The sequence below is a fragment of the Passer domesticus genome, chromosome 9 (assembly GCF_036417665.1).
Source record: "Passer domesticus isolate bPasDom1 chromosome 9, bPasDom1.hap1, whole genome shotgun sequence".
In the NCBI taxonomy this organism is placed as follows: Eukaryota; Metazoa; Chordata; class Aves; order Passeriformes; family Passeridae; genus Passer; species Passer domesticus.
In genome coordinates, this window is record NC_087482.1 from 10,486,134 (window position 1) to 10,498,655 (window position 12,522).

Here is a 12,522-nt window from a genome sequence, read left to right on the forward strand (position 1 = left end):
AGTGAAAGACACTGGAATAAAGAAAATGTGAAATAGAGCAAAAAGAAGAAAATGGCAAAATTTGTAAGCAATATATTAAAACCTTTTCTTCTGTAAGAGCTAGAGAAGAAATAAATCCTGAGAGTTCGAATAAAGCAAATTGCTCAAGAGTTAAGAAAACAAGTACATGAGACAGTTGTAAAGACGTATTTTAGCAGGCAACATAAGAAAACATGAAAAACTTATTTTAGAAGTATTACCAGCCTTAAATGACTATGGAGTCAAAATATATCTAAAGTACAATAAGCACATGCATTGATATAAAAAAATATGATTGACAATCCAAAGAAAAGAAATTAAAGATTTAGAATAATCTACCTTATGAGAAGAGCTGTTAATTTTAGACCCTGACTAGTAGTATAAAAGTGTAGTTGTTAAGTTTTATAAATACTAAATATAAAATTCAAAAATAAGTAAGCTTTGTCAAAGTGTATCCTAAAAGTACAAATTTAATAAATTAATAGAGAAAGGGAGGGATTCTGATAGATTGTATGTACAAATTCATGCTGAGACTACAGTAATCTCGCCTAATGAAAATCCTAGCATACCAAAAGACTGTTCCGGGCAATCAATATGCACCAAAATCCTAGCCTGAATATTCATCCCCGGAAATGCTGATTCCAGAAGATTATTTCTCTGACCAAATCTCAGCAATGTGCATTCGACATGCATCATCTATAAGATAAATGTGTGCCTCCTAGAATGCATATTGCAGGAGATTTTCCTCTAACAAAGTGAATTTTTTACCAGTTTTGGGGAAACTCTCAGCAAGAGCTGCAGCAAGAAGGAAAAACTACATGAAAATGCAGAAAGGATAAGATCAACCATAAGAAAGCAGAAAAACGCCTGCCCCCAACAACCCTTGGAGCTTGGAAATGGACAAAAACACGTTGTGAAAGCTGTCCCTTCGTGATGCACAGGGGAGAGAAATGCCCCACCTGTCTCACCTGACGCTGTCAGCCTGGTAGAGGGCCAATCTGATATTTGCTTCTAGACATTCTAAGACTGTATTTTAATTATGAAATAAATTCTCCTTATTAATCAAAAAAAGCTAATTATTTAAAACATGCAGGACTCCTGGGACCCTCATCAGGGACCCCAAAATATCCCTTTGTGCCTCTTCAGGTCCAGGCCCAGATGATCCCCCAGAAGGAAATGTGCCCTCAGCCCAGGGACGCTCAGCATGGGCTTCCCCATCCCCTCGGGGCCCCGCCGCTGGGCACAGCAGCCCCTGCCTGGCTCCTGCCTGCCCACACTGTGGCCATCCACGGCTGCTCCTGGGCATGGAGCTCAGCCAGTGCTGGTGCCGGGTGGGCTTTGCTGGTGATACCACCAGGACAATGTGGTCACAGCTGCATCTCTCTACTGCAACAGAAGAGCTGATTTGGGAAGTGCTGTGCTGCCCCATTTCTTCAGCCCCACTAGCTGCCCACACCCACAGTGGCACTGGGCCACCCCCAGAAAACTGTCCAATCTGGGCTGTGGCTGCAGGGCACAGCTGCTCTACAGCACAGGTGGACTGCCTTGGGGGTAGGACTGCCCTGAGGGTAGGGACAAGGAACAGGGTGAGGTCTGCTCTATGTTTTCCGAAGGTGATTACTCTACAGGCCATCAGGGCCAGACCAACACTGCACTAAAGGCATACACCAACTTACAAACTTGGGAGACTCCCAGGGGAGGATCCAATCTTTAGCCAATTGGGAGAAACTGAGGGTGGAACACCAGGCGGGGAATACAAGGTTTAAACCAATTGGGGATTACAGGGGAGGGGAAGAACTTAAACAAACCAATGGGGTTCTGAAGGATACAAAATTGATAGGAAAATTTCTAGAGCAAGGGGCAGGCTTGGAGAGGGACTGACATGCAATGGGAGGAGGAACAGTGAACAAAAGGGCAGGTCTTTGGGGAGATGGACAAGTGGGGCAAAACCAACACATGGGGTGAAGGAGCAAGCCCTTGGTAATAAAATATGCTATAACAATAGAAAATAAGGGGAGGGGTATAAAACTGACTGCTAGGACCGAATTACAATCAAAGACATGAACTGCAGTGCCGAAGCTCTGAGTTGAGGTTCAGTTGAGCACTTCCAAATAATTTCCTGGCAGAAACAGATAGCCAGACTTGCCCTTATCACATGCAAACAGAGGGTTCCCCAACAGCAACCCATTCTGAGGCTCTTCTGGGAATGGGAAACACGTGTTGTGGTGCTGGCTGCATCTGTGGGAGCGATGGGGAGCGTGAGCCCGTGCTGTGCTGCACTGCTGAGCTGGCAGCACGGTGGATACGGGCAGGACGTTCTCTGTTTCCCCCAGAGCTGGGGCCTGCAGGCACCTTGCCGGCCCTTGGCACAGGCTGTGCCAGCCAACAAAGCCCAGCAGGCCGGGAGGAGAGCCCGGGGGCAGCGCAGCTACTTGGGCAGTGGCTGCTGCCAGGGACACGGGCCAAAGCCATCCCTGAGCAGCCACTGCCACCCCTGGCCCTCCCTAACAAATTCTAGGTTCCATCTGTGAATTGCATGCTACACTTTCCTTCATGTTTTTCCCAATACCAGGAAGTTTCTATATATAGTAATGCCCTTGAGAATCTCTGATTATTTTCAGGTTTTATTTTCTTTTTTTTTTTTTTAATTGAGACAGATGAAACAGCCTTATTGGTTTTAGTTTTGGCAGGTCTGTTTTTTATCTCTGCATGATGGTTTACTTATTATCTACATTTAAGCTTGTTTTTATTTATGGGTTTTTTGTTCCCCAAGCAATTATTTTGACAGTCTTTTGTTCACTTCTTACTTAATGTTCCATAGATGAATAGCTTGGACTCTCTTTTTATAGGAATATAAAGATCTCAGAAAGCTCTATTTCTAATTTTGATAACATTCTCTCTCCCCGCTCCTAGCTTTTACAATGATCATTTTTGAATCATCACTGAGGATACGTGGAGTTATTTGGGAAATAACCAATAGTCTTGGCTTAACCTGGGTATTGGATTATTATTTTCAGTGCTATAAACCTACATTGCTTCAAGGTTCACACCACGGTCCTGATTTGTGGCTCACCGCATGGATGACTGTCTGAATTAAAACAATGTTTGTGAGGCAGCTGAAGAGCTTAGACCTCAGAGATTAAAATTCCTGGGAGGAGGAGGTGGAGGAAGAAAGGATAAAATCCTGATTCAAAGGGTTTTTTCTCACTTCTAGTATGCCAGAAGTATGGTAGACTACACCTGTCTTCAAATGTCATTTACTTACAGAACAACTCTCTACAGTGTCAGACTCCGGGAGAAATGACTGAACACTTTGCCTCCCAATGCATCAGCTTTAATTCTAGTGAGAGATAGGCCTTAATTACAGTCCGATTAGAGCAAATCAACAAAGCAGTCTTGCCATTGTGAGAGTGGCAAGAGGAATTTGCTTGTGAACAGATGACTATGCCACACTCAGTAATGAACAAAATTTGCCCTGACTTGGAAGAAAGTAGACAAGGAGCAATGCAGTATTTGGGTTTTATCCAGGGATAAATGGGGCAAGAAGCTGTAACAACTTAACCTGTTTTACAGAACACAAGTACTGATACGGCCAATAATGCACCCACATGAAGGGATCTTCAGGACATTCCTTTATTTCTCTAACCAGGAATGGGCAGCAAAATGCTGGCATTTATCTGAACTGGAAGCCGTGTTCCTCTCCTGTTTCTCCTAGAGCACACTGTGTGTTATTTGCAAACTTCATTGTCCAGCCCATCAATCCTCTCGTGGCCAATTGCTAAATGGCACAACTACCAAAATACAGGTGCCAGCATAATCAGCCCAGCACTAATGCAGCACTGCTTTGATGGTGCACAGGAGCACAGAATGGCTTGGCTTGGAAGGGACATTTAAAGGCCATCTAGTCCCAATGGCCTGCAGTGTGCAGGGACACCTTGAACTAGGTCAGGTTGCTCTGAGCAGGAGTTTGAATGTCTGCAGGGATGGATGTCCACCTCTCTGGGCAACCTGTGCCAGGTTTTCATAACAAACAGTGTAAAAAATGTGTTTCTTTCATCTAGTCTGAATTGACCATCTTTTAGATTAAAACCATTCCCCCTCGGTTTGGTCACAGAAGACTCTACTAAAAATTCTGTCCCATCTGTTTACAAGCCCCCATAAGGCCCTGAAAGGCAGCAATCAGGTGTCCCTGGAGTCTTCTCTCTTCCAGGCTGAACACTGCCAGCTCTCCCAGCCTGTCTCCAAAGCAGAAGGGCTCCAGCCCTCAGAGCATTTTGTCCCTCCTCTGGACTAGATCCAACAGGTCCATGTCCTTCCTTTCTTGGGACCCAGAGCAGGATGCAGTACTCTGTCGTGGTAGAGACAGAGACACTACAAAGCAACACAGTCCATTTCCAGAAGGCTTCAAACCCTGTTTTTATTCTAGCCTGCATGCTTTTTGTGCATTCTTACAAAGCTCTTATGTTTACACTTTATTCATTGGTCACGAGAGACAAGCAAAATGCTCAATGGAAGAGGGAGTTGCAGGTTTCTCTTATTTATCCTTCTTTCTTTCTTGGTTTTCATGTCAAAAACATTGGTAGGAAATTCTTTCAGGGGTAAACATGGATCTTGTTATCAAACTTCTCGATGGCTCACAGAAATCACTATAAAACCTCTTCCAGAGTACTCCCAGTAGGGTCTCACCTGAGCAGAGGTGGGGAATCACCTCCTTCAACCTGCTGGGCACTGTCCTTTGGATGCACATGGCTGCCTCATGTCCAGCCTCTCATCTGGCTGCAACACCAAGTCCTTCTCGGCAGGGCTGCTCTCCATCCCTTCATGTCCCAACCTGTGAGATCAGCTGAGCTGGGACTGTGTCACAGCCCTTGGGCAGAGCAGCTGGACAGGATGAGTTCCCTTCCGAAGAAGGCAGATCCAGCTCCAAAAACAACTCCACCCTGGCCATGAGGTCACAGAAGGCTCTGAGATCACAGAGGTGCCAGAGCCCCGCGGTTGCACAGCAGCACAGGGACCCAGCAGTCAGTCCCTGAGCACAACTGTTGCGGCAGCAGCGGCGGTGGCAGCAGCAGTGCTGACATTGGGACAGTGGTGTCAGGACAGCGGTGGCAGCAAGAGTTGCGGGACTGGCAGAGGGCAAGGCACCATGGCCCTTGCTCTGCGCCTCTTCCTCCTGCTCCTCCTGGCCGTGGCCCTGTCTACCAGGGCTGCCCAGGCTGCTCCACTCCAAGTGTGGCGAGCAGGTGAGCCGGCAGCCTGGCTGCCCTTTCCCGGGACAGCGCTCCCTGCTCCCTGGGAAGTGCTGAGGATGGTTTTGCCCAGGGCTTTGGGGAGGGTTTCCTGTGTGGGAGGGAGAGAGCCCCCATGGTCCCTGGGCTCCACCAGCCACCACTCCAGGGATGTTGCAAAGGGCCTGCAAAGAGGGTGGAGAGTGACCAGAGATAGCCCAGAGCTCCCCAGGCCCCTGTGCAGCTTTGGCCTTGTCCACTGACATCTGGCAGCCAAGGCATTACCTGACCCCCTTGCAGTGCCCAGTTCTCTAAGGGAGAGGGGAATCTCAGCACACCATGGAAATGGGTCTGATCTGATCTGTGCTCGCCTCTAGATGAGCATACTAGGAAGGCTTCTTCAGCAGCTTGGCTCCATGAAGATTTCCAGGGTCTTAACCCTCCAGCAGGTATGTTGTCAATGTTGCTAAAAGAATAATCATTGAGAACCTGGCAGGAAGCAGGTGACAGGAGCTTCTGTGGCTGTTGAATTACAGGTGTGTCTGCAGGAATGACTTTTCAGGCTCCTTTCCTGGTTGCTGCACATAAGCCCCGCTCCCATCGCAGGGGTGAGTAGTGTGTGCTTGCTGACCCCACAGGCTGAGCCCTGGTTCTGTGGGATCCATTCACCTGAAATGCAAATGCTTTTCTTAAGGTCCTCCGAGAGGGAGGAACAAACCTAGAGGAGACAGCAAGTCCCTGGAGGCATCCAAACAGATGGACAGGATCTGGAGTGACCTGGAGAGACAACATGGTGGGTGCATTTCCCTCATGCTTCCCCTGGGACTCAGCAGCCGGGGGCTTTGGCTGCACATCTGGACACGCCGTGCCCGGCACAGCGGGAAGGGATCCATGGCAGCCTCGCTGCCCCACTGCTGCTGCTGCTGCTTTCACGCCCTGCAGGGCTGTTTCCCAGTCTGGCCTGGCTGCAGCTTCTGCCCAGCCTCTGCAGGAAGGCATTTGGCATCAGCTGCCAGGGAACCCAAACTACATCATGGCCCACCTGAGATCCCCTGCACTTTCCCAGTCTGTGAGCGCATCTGGAGGGGCAGCTCTTTGGAAGAGACAGGGCCCTGGTCTTTCTCCTTAATCTTATCCATTACTTAGACAAGCATTGCCTCCTGAGGATGCCACATTCCCATTGGGAAACAACCCCACCTGATTCAGCTGTCCTTTTTCCTTTCTGCAGACATGGAAGGAGAGCCTGTGCTGAAGGCTGAGTTTCCCGGAGGAAGCACTGGCTCCATGGCAGCCTCTGCCCCAGGAAGGGAGGCCATGCCAGGCACAGGCACAGGAGGTAATTGCTGTGCCTCTGGGCCTGAGCCCTGCTGAGGCTTGAGCTGCCCTCTCTGCTTTTTGGGAGTGCAGGCACACAGCATTACCTGACCCCCTTGCAGTGCTCGGTTCCCTATACAAGGGGATCCCAGCACAGCATGGAACAGTTCCCATCTGTGCTCCTTTCTAGACTGGGAACGTGACTTGCATCACTGGGAAACACTGTTAAAGCACAGTTTAAGGATGTTGGAGCTTGGTGATGGTAGGTTTTCAGCAACTCTTTGCTAACAGAGCAATCATTGTCCAAGTGTAATCATTGTCCAGAGTAATATTCCTCTGTCATTTCCCTTGAGATCGTCTGAAGTTTGATGAATTGTGGAAATCCTGGCCTCCAAATTTCTACTCTTGTACCCAACAGTGATCCCACAGGATGGCTGTCAGTGGGAGGAAGGAGCATTTAGCTGTCCATCTTCCTCCCGTGTGCAATGCCAGTGTGTCCTTCCATGTGCTCTGTGCAGCCAGGGAGAAGGCCAGAGAGGGATGGGGCCGGGCCCAGGGCTGTGTCCCGGGGCTGAGCCTTTGGCAGCTCCTTTGCCAGCCCCGGGGAGCCCGAGCTGCTCCTGTTGCCACTGCCAAGCCCTGGCCCTGCCCGGGTCTGGGTTTAGAGCTGCTGGCAGCTCCAGGGAGTCCTTTCTGCCCCGACTGCCCTGCAAGGGGCTCCTTCCATCCCAGTGTGGGGCCATTGCAGGCACGAGGTCCCCCTGCTCCTGAGTGGGAGGCAGAGCTGAGGGAGTGCCTTGGAGGGCACCAGTCACCCAAGTGCCCTCACTTGCACTCGGGCCTGAGGGAGAACCTTCAACAGTGTCACAGCAGCTCTTCTGTCCTGCCGTTCTTTGCAGCTAACCCGGTTGGTGAAAGTGATCTGGCTTCCCAACCCATGTTCAGGATTGGACCTCTGGGAGATGCTGAGGGTAGGTCAAGGCCTTTCCCCTGGAAGAGTTGCCAGCTCAAGAGCCCAAAGCTTGGCCACAGAGGCAGCGCTGCAGGTGCCAGCACAGAACCATGCACGTGTGTCCTCTTCCCCTGCGCGATCCCCTCATGATTTCTGCTCAGCCCTGGCAGCTGTCTGGGGAAGGGAGGGCCCTGGCCCTGCCACAAAAGCCCAGATACTTTGTAAATCTTTTCCCAATTTTTGATAAGCATGCTGCCCTGAAGATGCCAGCAAAGGAATGGGGAATTGTTCCATCTGATCCAACTGTCCTTTTTTGTTTCTCAAGTGATGGACCAAAAGGCAGGGCTGAAGGAGGTGTTTCCCCAAGGAAGCAGTGGCTCATTGGCAGCCCCTGCAGCAGGGAGGAAGGCGATGCCAGACACGGGCACAGGCACAGCAGGTAATTGCTGAGCCGGGCTCAGCCCTGGCCGGGGCTGTGTGGCAGCAGCTCTTCCCCCAGGGCCTGCCCTTGCCCGGCCCGGCAGCAGCCAAAGCTGGAGGCGCCTCGGCTTCCAGGCCTCTGGAGCTGGTTCAGAGCCCCGGGGAAACGGGACTGGTGCAGCAACGTCCCTGGCGCTGCAGCTGCTGCGGAGCTGGCCCTGAGTGCCCAGAGGCCCAAGGCACAGGAGCAGCCCCGAGTGGGAGCCCTGCCGCCAGCCCAGGGCCAGAGCCAGCCCTGGCTCCCGACTGGGCAGGGGCTGCGCTGGGTCCTGACAGGGCCTGAGCCTGTCCCCTGGGGCTGGGGGAGCTGTCACGGGGCAGGGAGGGCCAGGGGTGGCAGTGGCTGCTCAGGGATGGCTTTGGCCCGTGTCCCTGGCAGCAGCCACTGCCCAAGCAGCTGCGCTGCCCCCGGGCTCTCCTCCCGGCCTGCTGGGCTTTGTTGGCTGGCACAGCCTGTGCCAAGGGCCGGCAAGGTGCCTGCAGGCCCCAGCTCTGGGGGAAACAGAGAACGTCCTGCCCGTATCCACCGTGCTGCCAGCTCAGCAGTGCAGCACAGCACGGGCTCACACTCCCCACGGATCTTGTAGCGGTTCAAAGCAAGACAGGAACACATGCCCTGATTCCACTTTGATGAATCCCAATGATTTTCTGCTTGCAGGATGGGCACAAGCAGTGCATCATAGGAATAGCCAAGACTCTGTTCACTGTGTCACTTGCCATGGCCTCTTTCACAGTTGTATCTTTCTCCCTTCATATGTCCTGACAAACACCTAAGGGAGAACTGGACCTCTAATTGCGTCGCACATCTCCATGCCCATGCCTGATGTCCCTGTGCCAGCTGCTTTAACAGCTTGTTGCTGTGCAGATGCTGCCTCCAGCCAGACAAGGTCCTCTCCCCTTGAAGGCACTGGCCCTGCTCTCTGGCCCCTACTGAAGGTGGGCAGGGCTTGGCCCAGCTCTTCTCTTGCAATACAGAGATGGAGCTGTCACCCCAGTGTGCGGGTGGTAGCAGCAGCAAAGCCCAGCCAGGATCAGCACTGGCTGAGCTCCGTGTCCAGGGGCAGCTGGGGATGGCCACGGTGTGGGCAGGCAGGAGCCAGGCAGGGGATGCTGTTACCAGTGGCGGGTCCCTGGGGAGGATGGGGCAGCCCATGCTGAGCGTCCCTGGGCTGAGGGACATTTCCTTCCCTGGGACCATCTGGGCCTGGACCTCCTCCAGTGGCATGCCCAGGAAAAGAGGGAAGCCATCAAGAGCCTGTGAGTTACACAGGGATGGGGTGCAGCTTCCTCCCTCCTTGGTTAGCGGGCGGATTAAAAGAGGCCTCTAGGATTTGTGGCAAACAGGAGTGGGCAAACAGGGCCGTGGCATGTTTCTGAGGGACAATTCACGAGGCAGTGTGCACAGGCAGGGCAAGCAGGCAGGGTTGCAGGTTTTCTTGCTAGGAAGGTTTACTGTGTGTTGTTTGCAGTGTTTCTGTTGTTTGGGTGGTTTTGGGGTTTCTGGTAGTAGTGGTTTTTACACAATCGAAAACTGTAGTTAGTACAAGTGCATGTAACTAGATGGAACCCTCCAAAAAGGATGTGTCTCTCCTGACCCATTCCTGTGCAGAGTGTTTGAGCTTAGCAGTGGTTTCAGGGGGCAGTGTGGAGAAAAGCTGCCTGCGGTGTGAACAGGTGAATCATCTCCATTCACTGGTGGCCGAGCTTAGGGAGGAAGTTTAAAGACTGAGGAATATCAGGGAAAGTAAAAGGGAAATAGACTGGTGGAGTTCAGCCCTTCCATCCTTACGGGAGGCGCAGCAAGAGTCACAGGACTCCTATGCTGCCGGGGTCGGCTGTCAGTTGTCTCTGCCCCAGCATGGGAAAAGGTGGTTTTGGGCAGGCCGCGCTCTCGAAGAAGGAGTCTGGAATCTTGCTTTTCGGTCTTGAGTTGCGTTTATTGTTCCTTATCTACAAAGTTTTTCTCTCTGTCCAGCCGAGGTCTGATTAGCAAGACAGCCAAGGGCACTCTCTCCCGTCCATGGGGCGGTTGTCTATTTTATAGTGAAAACTACGTATTAGATATTTACCTTTAATTTCCAATAATTTCTGCCCTTGTTGGCAAGTGCACCTTCTCTATGAACCAATCCACACATGCCAACATCATCCTGAACATGGATGCCAAGGAGAAGAAAGAAGAAGGACAGGGCATGCCCAAATTCCTCTATCTTAGAACTCCTGACCCCCACGTACAGAATTTCAAACCCCCCTGTACAACATACAAAACCCCCCTGTACAGTGCTCCAAAGTTTTTCCCTTCACCCTGTGATTCCTACTACTATGCTACTTAAAGTTTTGTGGCCTGTCATTCTTTATATAAGGTTGGCAATGTGCTCTATGAATTAAGGTTGAATTTCCAGGTGTCTTTGGCTTCCTGCCAGGGTCTCTGAGCCCCTGCCAGGGCTTTGAGACATCCAGGGCATCCAGAGACATCCTCTGGGTTCCGACACTATGCTGCACACTGTCAGGCAAGAGAAGGACACCTGGTAGATGAAGGGGAGTGGAAATGGTCCCTGCACGGGGAGGTTATGATAAAAATTCCTCCCGACCCCCGTCCCCTAGCCAGGGGCCACTTCAGAATAGGTATGAGCCCCTGGATCTAGAGAGTCAGCCAAATGATTAAGAAGAAAATTATCTGCCCAGAGAGCCTCCAAATTATGATTAATCTGTAACATGGATTGCCACCTCTAACATCAAAAAGGAAAGACGGGTAATCGTGGTGGGTGATTCCCTTCTGAGGGGAACAGAGGGCCCCATGTCAACCGGACCCACCCCACAGAGAGGTCTGCTGCCTCCCTGGGGCCCAGGTGCAGGATATTCCTGAGGGACTTCCTGGGCTCATTCAGTCCTCTGATTATTATCCACTGTTGAAACTCCAGGCTGGCAGTGATGAGATTGAGAAGAGGAGTGTCAGGACCATTGAAAGTCACTTTAGGGCGCAGGGACAAGTGGTTGATAGGACAGGGACACAAGTAGTTTTTTCCTCTGTCCCTTTGGTGGCTGAGAAGAATGGTGAAAGCAATAGAAGAGCTCATATCATCAACAAGAGGCTCAAGGGTTGGTGTCCTTGGCAGAATTTTGGATTCTTTGATTATGGCGCAGCTTTGAATGGCACCTGGCCTGCTGGAACCAGATGGGCTCCATCTCTCTGTTAAGGGCAGAAGGATTTTAGCTCATGAGCTTGCAGAACTTGTTGAGAGGACTTTAAACTCAGTTTGAAGAGGGAACGGGATGCAGCTGGGCTGTCTGGAAGCAGGCCCAAGGGTGGTAAGCCTGAGTTAGGGATGAAATCAGCAGCCCAGCTGAGGTGCATGGATAGCAGTGCACACAGCATGGGTAACAAACAGCAAGAGCTGGAGGCCATGGTCCAGCAGCAGAGCTGTGATGTCATTGCCATCACAGAAACGTGGTGGGATGCCTCACATGGCTGGAGCACTACACTGGATGGCTACAAGCTCTTCAGGAGAGACAGGAAAGGGTCTCTTCCAACCTGGTCATTCTGTGAATTCTGTAAGAATTCTTAGCATCTCCAGGGACACAGCCTGACCAGCAATGTCAGTAGGCAAAAAATAAGGTTTCACTGAAGAATGGACCTTTGATGAAACAATATATTTACAGTCAGGGCAGTCCATTCATAGAGATGGAGGCACACTCTGGGGGTACAGCGAAGGCCATGAGGTCACAGCAGGGCTCTGGGGTCACAGCAGGCTGAGGTCACAGCAGGCCCTGAGGTCACAGAGGTGCCAGAGGTGCCAGAGCCCCGTGGTTGCACAGCAGCACAAGGAGCCAGCAGTCAGTCCCTGAGCACAACTGTTGCGGCAGCAGTGGCGGTGGCAGCAGCGGTGCTGACGTTGGGACAGTGGTGTCGGGACAGCGGTGGCAGCAAGAACTGCGGGACTGGCGGAGGGCAAGGCAGCATGGCTCTTGCTCTGCGCCTCCTACTCCTGCTGCTCCTGGCCGCGGCCCTGCCTGCCAGGGCTGCCCAGGCTGCTCCGCTGCAAGCGCGGCGAGCAGGTGAGCCGGCAGCCTGGCTGCCCTTTCCCGGGACAGCGCTCCCTGCTCCACGGGAAGCGCTGGGGATGGTTTTGCCTGTGGGAGGGAGAGAGTCCTGATGGGCCCTGTGCTGCTCCAGCCACCCCTCCAGGGATGTTGCAAAGGGCCTGCAAAGAGGCTGGAGCGTGACCAGGAGCCAGCCCAGAGCTCCCCAGGCCCCTGTGCAGCTTTGGCCATGTCCATTCACATCTGGCTCCCACAGCCTTACCCAACCCGTGCCCTGTTCTCTCAGGCAGGAGGGCATCCCAGCACACACAGAAATGGTTCTGATTTCTGCTTCCCTTCAGATTGGGATCCCAACTTGCATTATCTAGATGCCCTGTTGGATGACAGCTTCAGAATGTTGGAGAATGCTGGAGGCAAGTTCTGGTGTGCTTTCCCTGACAGGATAATCAATGTCCATGTGGCAAGAGCTCACTCATCCTCCATGTCCTTGAA

At 51.9% G+C, this 12,522-nt stretch overlaps 1 long non-coding RNA gene across 1 annotated transcript in view; it reads right to left on the reverse strand.

The window, feature by feature from the left end:
* Positions 1 to 12,522, reverse strand: part of LOC135307622 (uncharacterized) — a 233,518-nt gene that overhangs the window by 7,908 nt on the left and 213,088 nt on the right. The window lies entirely within an intron of this gene.